Below are 12,000 nucleotides of genomic sequence, written 5' to 3' on the forward strand. Positions count from 1 at the left end.
GCCTTCTCTTTCTTTTTTAAATATTTATTTTATTTTTAATTGACAAACAATAATTGCAGATATTTGATGGCTCATGTGGAATAATCAAATCAGGTTAATCATCATATCTATCATCTCAGATGTTTATCATTTCTTTGTGGTGAGGACAGTTAAAAATCCTCCCTTTTGGGTCGGGCGCGGTGGCTCACGTTTGTAATCCCAGCACTTTGGGAGGCCGAGGCGGGCGGATCACGCGGTCAGGGGTTCGAGACCAGCCTGACCACCATGGTGAAACCCCGTCTCTACTAAAAATACAAAAATTAGCTGGACGTGGTGGTGCGCACCTGTAATCCCAGCTACTCAGGAGGCTGAGGCAGGAGAATTGCTTGAACCCAGTAAGCGGAGCTTGCAGTGAGCAGAGATCATGCCACTGCACTCCAGCCTGGGCGGCAAAACAAGACTCCGTCTCAAAAAAAAAAAAAAAAAAAAAAAAAAAATTCCTCCCTTTTAGCTATTGTAAAATGGCAATACATTATTGACCGTGTAGGTTGTGCATTGCACAAGGGCATTTGCCCTGAGAAAGGAGCACTTGTCTTCTAATATGCACAAAGGAGCTGTCTGATGACCAAGCAACTGCTTGCAGTTCTATGTCTGCCCAGGCACTGCGTAGAATAGTTGTATGCTTGTTTGTGACAATAAGACTTTTACCTCTACTGATCTTAGTTTTCTCACTCGTAAGTTCCCAGGACCTATGTTTTCTTACCTAAGCTAAGGACACTGGCATAGACAGGTTTAGGTTCTCCACAAGGTCTAAGAAATTCTGTCCTATTTTCTCTTTACAGAGACTCTGTGACCACTCAATCTAAAACAGTCACCCCTCCAGAGCCATCCTTTATTATATCATTTTATTATCTTCATATATCAGGCCATTATCTGGATATATTCTGTTCATTTATTGTTTACTTGTTTATTGTTTGTCTCCCTCCATCCCACACCATTCTAGAATATGAGACACATGAGAGTATTTGCCATATTTGCCTTGAACATTGCTCTCTCCCCTATTACCCAGAGGTCCTGGCACATAGTTTTCAGTAAATGTTTGTTGACAAATTAATGGATAGTTTTGATAGCACTATGAAATATTTTTTAAAATTTCACACATACCAAGTACTAGTATTAGTAGTAATTTAGGGTAATTTGTAAATCCTATGTTACTCTCATCAAGAGCTTTGGTTTCCTTTATGCCACATGTCACATTTACCATGGAGACTTTTAAAGTTTACAAGGTAAGAAGAAGATAAGAGAGAAAGACCGAAGTGCCCGTGTTTAAATGAAGAACCTGGTGGAGGTTTCTTAGCTGTTATGCTACGCCTGAGTTAAAACAGCAGTTGTGTTATTTTGCCCATTCAGAAACATCGTTTTAATACACATCTGGAAGGCCATCAGTTCAGGCTTTTTGCCACAGTAGATGAAACCTATCACAGAATAACCAAGAGATCACTGCTTTGCACTGAATATAGAATGGAAACACACAGGTGATGGGTGAACCATTCTTTTTTCGTGTGTGGAATCCTCCAGAGACATTCCTCATTTTGAGAAAGGTCAGGTTTTTCCCACTCCCTGTAACCTTTCTCAAGTAGTCAGGCCAATCAGAAACTCCTCTTCCATCCCAGCTGCTGCGTCTGTTTCACTGGTCTCACACTCCAGGATCCATGCTGGCTTGCTCCTTGTGGAGCAGTCAGGGAACGTATTTGGTTTTTTCCTGAATGCTAGGCCTTAGTGGCTAGGGTCATCCCTTTTTAAAAGATAGCTTTCTTTTGATTTCATATAGGTACCCTGTTCAGGCTTAAGAAAAACAAAAAAATAAAGAGGAAGAGGTAGAAAGGAAAAAGGAAAACCAATGAGGGGAACGTTTGGTCATGACTGCTGCTGCTGCTGTGAAATATTAAAATGCCAATGACATTATCCTGCTCATAAACAGAATAGAGATGCGCAAGCAGCATTTGCAGGGTGTGATAAATGTCCTTAAAAGTAAGAAGGCGTAAAAATGAAATGAGATAGAAGGCAGAGCAAAAGGGAAAAGCATAAGATGAAAATAAACAGCAGAAAAGAAGCCCTTCTGATCACTCACATAACTTGTTAAATAACATTTTAAAAACAGAAATGGTCGAATACAACTTCATGTCTTCAGTGTCTTGAAACCTCAGTGAAAAAAGTGCAGGCTGGGCACGGCGACTCATGCCAGTAATCCCAGCACTTTGGGAGGCCAAGGAGGGGGATCACGAGGTGAGGAGTTTGAGACCAGCCTAGCCAACATAGTGAAATCCTGCCTCTACTAAAAATACAAAAATTAGCCGGGCGTGGTGGCACGTGCCTGTAATCCCAGCTACTGGGCAGGCTGAGGCAGGAGAATTGCTTGAACCTGGCAGGCAGAGGTTGCAGCGAGCTGAGATCGCACCACTGCACTCCAGCCCAGGCGACAGTGTGAGACTCCGTCAAAAAAAAAAAAAAAAAAAGTACAGATATACTAAATATGTAATACCAGGGATGTTTCTTCTAAATAAAAATGCTACAGGTTCATATTATATTAATGAATTTTTGAAAAATAATGTTTTTGCCATTTGACCATTTTATAAGATGTAATAGGATACAAAATAAATTTCTAGGTTAGAAAAGCAACTTTTTAATAAGATTAACAAAGAACACATGTAATAAGTCCATAGGTGAAATACTTAAAAATACATTGATTTACCAGGCATGGTGGCTCATGCCCGTAATCCCAGCACTTTGGGAGATGGGGGAGCGGGGGAGGTGGATCATCAGAGGTCAGGAGTTCGAGACCAGCCTGGCCAATATGGTAAAACCCTATCTCTACTAAAAATGCAAATATTAGCTGGAAGTAGTGTCAGGTGCCTCTAATCCCAGCTACTCCGGAGGCTGAGGTAGGAGAATTGCTTGAACTCAGGAGACAGAGGTTGCAGTGAGCCGAGATTGGTGCCACTGCACTCCAGCCTAGGCGACACAGTGAGACTCCATCTCAAAATAAATAAATAAATAAATAAATAAATAAATACACTGATTGGGTTTAAGACATGCTATTCCAAAATATAGCGCCTTGGCATATTAAATATGTTTAAGATAAAGGAATTTGGAAACAGCAGAAGCAGGCAGGTTACTCTCACCTTCCCTGAGCCCCTCCCCCTCCCTGAAGGCGCTCATAAAACCTAAGGTGGTCACTTTTTGACCTTCCATGGCCTTTCTGCCCTGAAGCAGGTCATAAGAACCTCATGTGAGAAGTGCCCTCCTGATAGCTGGAGGGAAGGAACATCTTTATCTTTGAAGACACAGGGACACAGATAAGAGAATCTGAACAAATAGACCTTACTAAGATCCCCCAGTTTATTACTATTAGATCATATTTTTTTGTCCTCTAATGATATTTCTCCACAATTGTCTACTCTCCATCAAACCTAAGCATAAAAATACACGTTTCTTTATTATGTCTTCATTTCCTTATGAATGAAGCCCCCCATGTCATGTATAACATATTAAATACATTTGTGTGTTTTTCTCTTGTTAATGTCTTTTGTTATAGGGGCCTCAGCCAGGAACCTAGTGATGGATGAGGAAGAGATATCTCTTTTGAGCCTGTAACATTGATGGATACGTATATATCAGAAACAGTAATGTCTTCAAATGAAGACATTGAGCAAATTCATGAATTAGAGTTTCATTAATAGTTACATCTTAGGATAGCTATTTGTTTACTTAAATAATATCCCGGACCTTGATAACATGTGAGTGTATAAAGATATTATTTGAGCTTTGATTCCTGCTTTAAAAGACTTTTATACATTCCTTGAAAATGATACCGCTCACTAATGCTTATTAATGATAGAATTAAAAGATAAAAACAATTCAAAAATGACTAGGAGTTAATTAAAGTCTGTGACAATGTGGTAAGGTAAAAATAAGATCAGACTTTGAAATCAGGTAGACCTAGGTTATATTTTGACTCTACCACTTTTTTCTAAAGTGTTTAATAATATACTTAAGGCCGGGCGCGGTGGCTCAAGCCTGTAATCCCAGTACTTTGGGAGGCCGAGGCGGGTGGATCACGAAGTCAGGAGATCGAGACCATCCTGGCTAACATGGTGAAACCCCATCTCTACTAAAAATACAAAAAACTAGCCGGGCGTGGTGGCGGGCGCCTGTAGTCCCAGCTACTCGGAGGCTGAGGCAGGAGAATGGCGTAATGAGCCGAGATCGCGCCACTGCACTCCAGCCTGGGTGACACAGCGAGACTCCGTCTCAAAAAAAAAAAAAAAAAAAAAAAAAAAAATATATATATATATATATATATATATATATATATATATATATATACTTAAATTCTGAGCTTTGGCTTCACCACCGTTAAAACGGGGACATTAATACCGCCTCACACAATTGTCAAAATTAGCACAATGTATTTGAAAACATCTTGGTCTCTGCTGAGTACACCAGAACTCAAGAAATGATATGATAATGTTCGCAGCTTACCTGCTTAGGAAACAAGCTTGTGCTGAATTTCTGCATGCAAAATACTCAAATTTAAAATAGTAACCACCTTTGGATTTTCTGAAATAAACCTAAAATGAAAGGCATCCATGAGGGAAAAATTAAGACTCAATTTACCATGGGATGCATACTTATAAAGAAGGTTATAAGTGTTTATTTTTACTTATGAATTTATTTATTTTTGCATTTTTTGTAGAGCTGGGGTCTTGCTTTGTTACCCATCCTGGTCTTAAACGCCTGGGCTCAAGTGATCCTCCCTCCTCAGCCCCTCAAATTGCTGGGATTACAGACGTAGCCACTGTACCCAGCCTTAGTCTTTAGAAGTCAGCAAAAGCCAAATACTGAACTCAAATGTTTCTTCTGGGGCTTGAAAATTTTTAGAAAATATACCAGTCATGGTATCATGATATCATGATAACTATCATGATTGCTATGTAGGCATCAATTTTCTAGGTTTATAAAAATAGGCTAGGTTCAGCAGGGCTCAGACTGAGCTGGTAAGATTGGCTTCCGACTCACCAAGCTCTTGTCTCTAAAATGACTGCTATTTCATGAATTTAAACAAGTGCCACAAGTGCTCATTTCCATGTGTGACATTTTTGATAAACTTCCAGGTTTTAAACTGGTTAAGAGAGCCAGATTACAAGCCAAATTTGCTTAGTGTGAACAGTGAACTAGCTCCAATATAGCCCCTCTCAGACTTTCAGTGAAATTCCTCGAATATTAGCCAATTACTTTAGTGTGAACACAACTAGATAATCACTTTTCAACAAAGTGTAATGGATAGAAAAGGGAGTTATTTGTAACAGAAAGATCTTTGGAGGTACCCAGGAGTGAATGGAGCCTTCTAGAAGCTCCAAGTAACAAAACAATTATGGTGTACCACCTCATATGTAATTCAAAATAAAGACTATTCCAAATCATATAAAAAGAATAAGGAACTCTAACAAAATTCTGATTTTTCACATGATGATGACTATAGAGGTCTTTTTAAAGAAATGGCAAATGTTAAATTTAAGACATTTTTTCCCTCTGTTTCCCTCGCTTTACTGAATGATGCACCAAGTTGTCAACTGCCAACTCCCCAAGAAGCCACCAGAATAATCTGTTGATCAAGTGTGGCTGAGTTTGTTAAACTTCCTGCAATGAGGGAGAACATCACCTTGACAGAGTTCTAGGAATATACCAGAAAGGGAAAACAGAAGCAGAAATACATAGGGTATAGGGTGATTTTTTTTTTTTCTTTTTTTTGAGAGAGTCTCGCTCTGTCACCCAGGCTGGAGTGCAGTGGTGCGATCTAGGCTCACTGCAACCTCCAACTCCCAGGTTCAAGCTATTCTCTCCTGCCTCAGCCTCCCAAGTAGCTGGGATTACAGGCATGCACCACCATGCCAGGCTAATTTTTGTATTTTTAGTAGAGACAGGGTTTCACCATGTTGGCCAGGCTGGTCTTGAACTCCTGACCTCAGTTGATCTGCCCTCCTCAGCCGCCCAAAGTGCTGGGATTACAGATGTGAGCCACTGTGCCCAGCAGGTGGGGGATCTTTTAAAGTGGGGATCAGGTCAAGATTGGGAAAAGTTTATAATAGTTTAGAATTGATGGATACAGCAATGAGAGGGTCCTAAAGCAAGTCTTGATAAGTGCATGGTTGTTTGATAAGAGAACTATTTGCCCAGGTAAGTGAATTTATTGTCCTGAGAAGAGGGCCATTTGCCCACATGAGCAACTCCCTGTTCAGATAAATTGGTTTTCACGAATTTCCTGACACAAACAGTGAAATTATTTATTGCTCTACAAGTTTATCTTCCTGGGCAAGAATTTACTAGAGCAAACAGTAAGTCATGATGCTACAGGTGGTCTCAGTTCTCTGACCTGATAGTAAGCTATATATATGCAAATGGAATAAATTCTCATTGTCTAATATGGACTTGAACACTAGCAAAACCTCAACATTAAATCAGATATTGAATTAGGACAAAAAGAGAGGGAGGTATTGGGCCAGTCAACAAAGGAATGTGCAAAATAATTTCTAGGAGACTTGGATAGTTGCCTGCCTTCTCCAGAACAGTGGGATTAAGGGACTTCAAAGTTCAACTTCTGCCCCAAAATGTCCAGATATACCTAAATTCACAGAAGCAGAGTTTTCTTCCAGGGAGAGAAGGTTCAACTGCAGCTTTTGTAGACCTGATGAACCTATTTGACTGCTCTAAGATGCTTAGAGCTAATGGTGTGTTCCTTGAGGGCTGAATCTGCTTGTTCAGTTTTGCATCCCTAGCACAGGACACATAGACATTAAGTCCTCAATTCATGCAACTGGAAATAAATGAGACTATACTAAAGGTAATAGATTGGCTATGAATGGGAGGTAGGTAGATCATATATAGGTATTAATTTACCTGGTTGATAAAAAGCCCACGTTTAAGAAGCTGAGCATTAACCACATGGATAATTTTGAAATAAGAAAAGACCATGAAGATGCTTAAAGGGCACAGAAACAGATGAGGTAAAGGAAAGAGCAGAGAAGAAGAGGAGGCACCTGATAATTTAAAAATCTTGTATTTACATAGCACTTTTTAATGTACAAAGTATTTTTATTTATGTTATTTTATTGATCTTCACAGCATTCTTGTAAGGAAAGTAGAACGAGGATCATTATCAGCATTTTATTGACAAGAAAGTTGCAGCTCAGAGATGGTTGTGTCTTGCCCAAGGTCACAACACTAAAATTGCAGATGGGCTCTTGGGCCTAGATCTTCTAAAGCATTTTGCAACTGTTAAGATTTGGAAGCAGAACTAAAACTGTGAAAAGAGTGAGAGAAGTGTTTCTCTTTACCCCTCCAACCATAAGGACCAAGGTTTGCCGAGTTGTAAGTTCTGTAAATAGACAAGAGTGTGCTGTGAACTGTAATTGAATGGGAACTGCCAATGGAGTTGTCAGACCCTGTACACTGTGCCTGGGTGCCCTGAACATAGCCTCTGAACCATCAGAAGTCTACACTGCCATCATTTAAGCACAGATGACTGTTTTTATGCCAAAGTCCTGCGTGGCCACGTGTTTCCACAGGCAGCAAAATTTTAGTATCCCTGTCTGGCTGGGCTTAAGTTTTTGGCAAGAATTCCCTCTTCCCTTGTGAACATCTTGGAAAGCTTTTAACTGAGCACAAAGATGTTTATTTTGAGAAGCAAAAGGGACTAACTAAATACGTCCAAAACCAATCTCTACCTCTCCCACCAGATGATCCTTACTTTTATCATGTAAGATATTTTGCTACCTTCACCATCTAATAGGCAGAGTACACAGGTGATACTATTGGGACTTCTCTGAAGAAAATGGTGACTTCTAGCCCTGGAGAGGTATTAAGAATCTAGGGTGAAGAAGCATTGAGGGAAGTAGAAAGGGACAGCAGTGGTGGTTGTAGGAGGGAAAGAGTGGTAGTATTATGAAACTGAACAACCAAACGTTATGCGGGTGCCCCCCAATTGCCCGATTATTTCTCAAGTACCTTTTTGGAATGGTTTTTACTCTGGTTTTAGAAGGAATCATGTCCACACATAGAATATAATTTGGCAGGCCTTAATAATAGTGTCAAATATCACATGGTCAATAACTTTTGGGGCATGTTGATATAAAATCGTGTCATTTTAGAATTATAATATACCTTAGGGTAACTGGTTCAAGTTTCTCATTTGAGAGATGAGGAAACTAAGAATCAGAAAGTTAATTGACTTTCTTGAGGTCATACATACTTCAGTGGTAAACCTAGGGTTGTAAGGCAAAAGTCTCGATTTTTGTGGTTATTGCACTGTATTGTGAAATAGCTTTTCTGAAAGCTAACATTTCTTGTTTTTATTTTTTATTTTTTTTCTTTCCACACTGAATTTCTCACTCTTTTAAAATGCTATCAAACTTCCCTTCCAGTGTGTGAAGGGACCTAACAAAGAAAAGGCTCTCTTAACTGAAGTTAGCACAGGGAAAAGCACCTCTTCTAAAAGTTTGGCTCAGGGACACAGAGCCTTGAAGTATTTAATAGAATTATGATAGTTGGGAGACAGGGGGTGTGACTTAAAACGGGGAGAAAAGGCCAGGCATGGTGGCTCATGCCTATAATTCCAGCACTTTGGGAGGTGGAGGCAGGTGGATCACTTGGGCCCAGGAGCTCAAGATGAGCCTGGGCAAAATAGCGAAACCCCGTCTCTACCAAAAATTGCAAAAAATTAGCTCAGCGTGGTGGTTCATGCTTGTGGTCTCAGCTACTCTGGAGGCTGAAGTGGGAGGATCGCTTGAGCTTGGGAGGTTGAGGCTGCAGCGAGCTGTGATGTTGCCTCTGCACTCCAGACTGGGTGACAGAATGCGACCCTATCTCAAAAAAAAGTGTGAGTGTGTGTGTGTGTGTGTGTGTGTGTGTGTGTTGGAGATGGGGAATGAATATCTCATAAGTGAGAAGACAGATCCCTGAGGGTCTGGGGACAAATGAAAGCACACTGGTTTAGATCAAGATGAAATCTGAATTTCTTCATAGTGAAAACTGCAAAAAATTCATGACTAGGTCCTTGAAGTTACTGTTTGTCTCAGCTAAACATAGAGCCCTTTATGAGGTATTAGTTGGTATTAGAGAGAATAACATCACTAACCCCAACAGATGGTGTAAACTCATAAATCAGTCTTGTCTGGAGAGATAGAAGATCAGTTTGACTTGGATCATTGCTACCTTTATTCTTCTAGAACAAACTAAGGTGTAGAGGCCAAGTGGGATAGGATGCCTCTGGGATCCCTCAGCACTTGTTAGTTCTTACACTCTTAATATTCAGTTTTCTCATTGCTTGATTTTGTCCTTTATGTTTGTACCAAACACCATAGTGCCTTTGTTACCAAGTTCCATGATTTAAAAGTAGATATTCTGGTTTTGTGCCAATACTAGGCAATCTTGGTTGCATTTCTCTAAGTACATTTTATTTTTCTTTTTAAGGCCCAAAAGATACTAAATTTCCCCCCATAATTATACTATACAATTTATCTCCTTTTTCTTAAAAAAAAATAGCCATTGGATATTATGTTTCTCCTTTGCGATGCTTTGAATGTGTCCTCCAGATTTTATGTGTTGGACATTAAATTCCCAAATTCTTATGTTGATTAGAGATAGGGCTGCCTTTGGGAGGTAATTAGAATTAGATGAAGCTGGCCAGATGCAGTGGCTCATGCCTGTAATCCCAGCACTTTGGGAGGCCGAGGTGGGTGGATCACCTGAGGTCAGGAGTTTGAGACCTGCCTGACCAACATGGAGAAATCCTGTCTCTACTAAAAATACAAAATTAGCCAGGAGTGGTGGCACATGCCTGTAATCCCAGCTACTCAGGAGGCCAAAGCAGGAGAAATACTTGACCCTGGGAGGCAGAGTTTGCAGTAAACTGAGATCACGCCACGGCACTCCAGCCTCAGCAACAACAGCAAAACTCTGTTTAAAAAAAAAAAAAAAAAGAATTAGATGAAGTCATTGGGGTGGGGCCTCCATGGTGGGACTTGTGGCTTTATAAGGAGAAGAGTGACCTGAGCTGGCATGCTCCTGCCTTCTTGTCATGTGATGCTCTCCACCATACCATGATACAGCAAGAAGGCCCTCACCAGATGCCAGCACCATGTTCTGGGATTCGAAGCCTCCAGAACCATAAGTTAAATAAACTTCTTCTCTTTATATATAAATTACCAATTTGTGGTATTCTGTCATACCAAAAGAAAATGGACTAAGACACTCTGCTCCTAAGAGGATACCAGTTTGAGGGTCCTTGTTAATAGTGCTGCTGTTTGCAAATTATTATTTTGCTTTTTAGCAGATTTGTTTACTTCCTGAGATTTGTTCTCTGAAGCTGACTCCTGAGTTCAGCTCAGATACAGAGAAATTCTGATAAGCCAAGAATCAAACCAAGAGACAGAAGAAAATGGTTGCCTATCTTTTACATCTAAAAGACAGACAAGTTGCAGATCATTTAAAAGGGAAAGGAGTAGCAGCAGCAAAACAAACTGCCACACTGATTATGATGGAAAGTTACCAAAGTAATTAAGGTACTGATCTTTTGTTCTACCAGGCAGCATTCTCAAAATCTTGAGGACTATTTTGTTCTTCACTTAGCTAAATGCAGAAATGTTTCTTGTTTGGCTGTAATAATGTTTCAGTTTTCTGGGTAGGAGATGTTTTTCCTGATTTCTAATAAGTATCAAATTGTTGTAATTACATTATTTACAGTTTATGCTCCTCAGAACTAGTTAGGGCTTCATCCTTCCTCTGACACTGAAACTAAAATTTCAAAAATTGTTCTTTGGATATCCAAGGAAAATAATTTGAATGATGATGCTACAGTGATTTGGACTTTCAGGTTCCTTTTTCTCTTTGAATTACAAGGTTGACACTTAAAAAAATCTATGGGCCAGACCTGGTGGCTCACTCCTGTAATACCAGCATTTTGGGAGGCCGAGGTGGGCAGATCACCTGAGGTCAGGAGTTTGAGACCAGCCTGGCCAACATGGCAAAACCATGTCTCTACTAAAAATACAAAAATTAGCCGGGCGTGGTGGTGTGTGCCTGTAATCCCAGCTACTCGGGAGGCTGAGACAGCAGAATCGCTTGAACCCAGGAGGCAGAGGTTGCAGTGAGCTGAGATCACACCACCGCACTCCAGTCCGGGCAACAGAGTGAGACTCCATCTAAAAAAAAAAAAACCCCACAAAACTATGACTATTGTGGGCCTTCACAACTCTGAGGCATCTCAGAGTAAGTTGACAAGCTTTTGTTGGCCAAAGAATAGGAGTTCCCTAGTACACCTGATTCTGTGAAGCTGTTCAGTAAGTTGGGAATTTTATCTGGAGCACAAAGTAACCAAACCTGTTTCTTAAGTTAAGAAAGTGTGGTTTTTTTTTGTTTTGTTTTGTTTTTTGTTTTTTTTTTTTTTTGAGACGGAGTCTCGCTGTGTCACCCAGGCTGGAGTGCAGTGGCGCGATCTCGGCTCACTGCAAGCTCCGCCTCCCGGGTTTACGCCATTCTCCTGCCTCAGCCTCCGAGTAGCTGGGACTACAGGCGCCCGCCACCACGCCCGGCTAGTTTTTTGTATTTTTAGTAGAGACGGGGTTTCACCATGTTAGCCAGGATGGTCTCGATCTCCTGACTTCGTGATCCACCCGCCTCGGCCTCCCAAAGTACTGGGATTACAGGCTTGAGCCACCGCGCCCGGCCAAAAGTGTGGTTTTTTAAAAAATAAATTCACAAAATCTTAGACCCACTTCTATGATTTGAATGTTTGTGTCCTCTCTGAAATTTATGTTGAAACTTACTTCCCAATGTAACAGTAGTATTCAGAGGTGGGGCTCTTCAGAGATGATTAGGCCATGAGGGCTTCACTTTCATGGATGGGATTAAGTCCTTTATAGAGCTTGAGGGAATGGGTTGGTCCCTTTTTGCCTTTCCATTTCT

This window comes from Macaca nemestrina, chromosome 3, assembly GCF_043159975.1.
Source record: "Macaca nemestrina isolate mMacNem1 chromosome 3, mMacNem.hap1, whole genome shotgun sequence".
Lineage (NCBI taxonomy): Eukaryota > Metazoa > Chordata > Mammalia > Primates > Cercopithecidae > Macaca > Macaca nemestrina.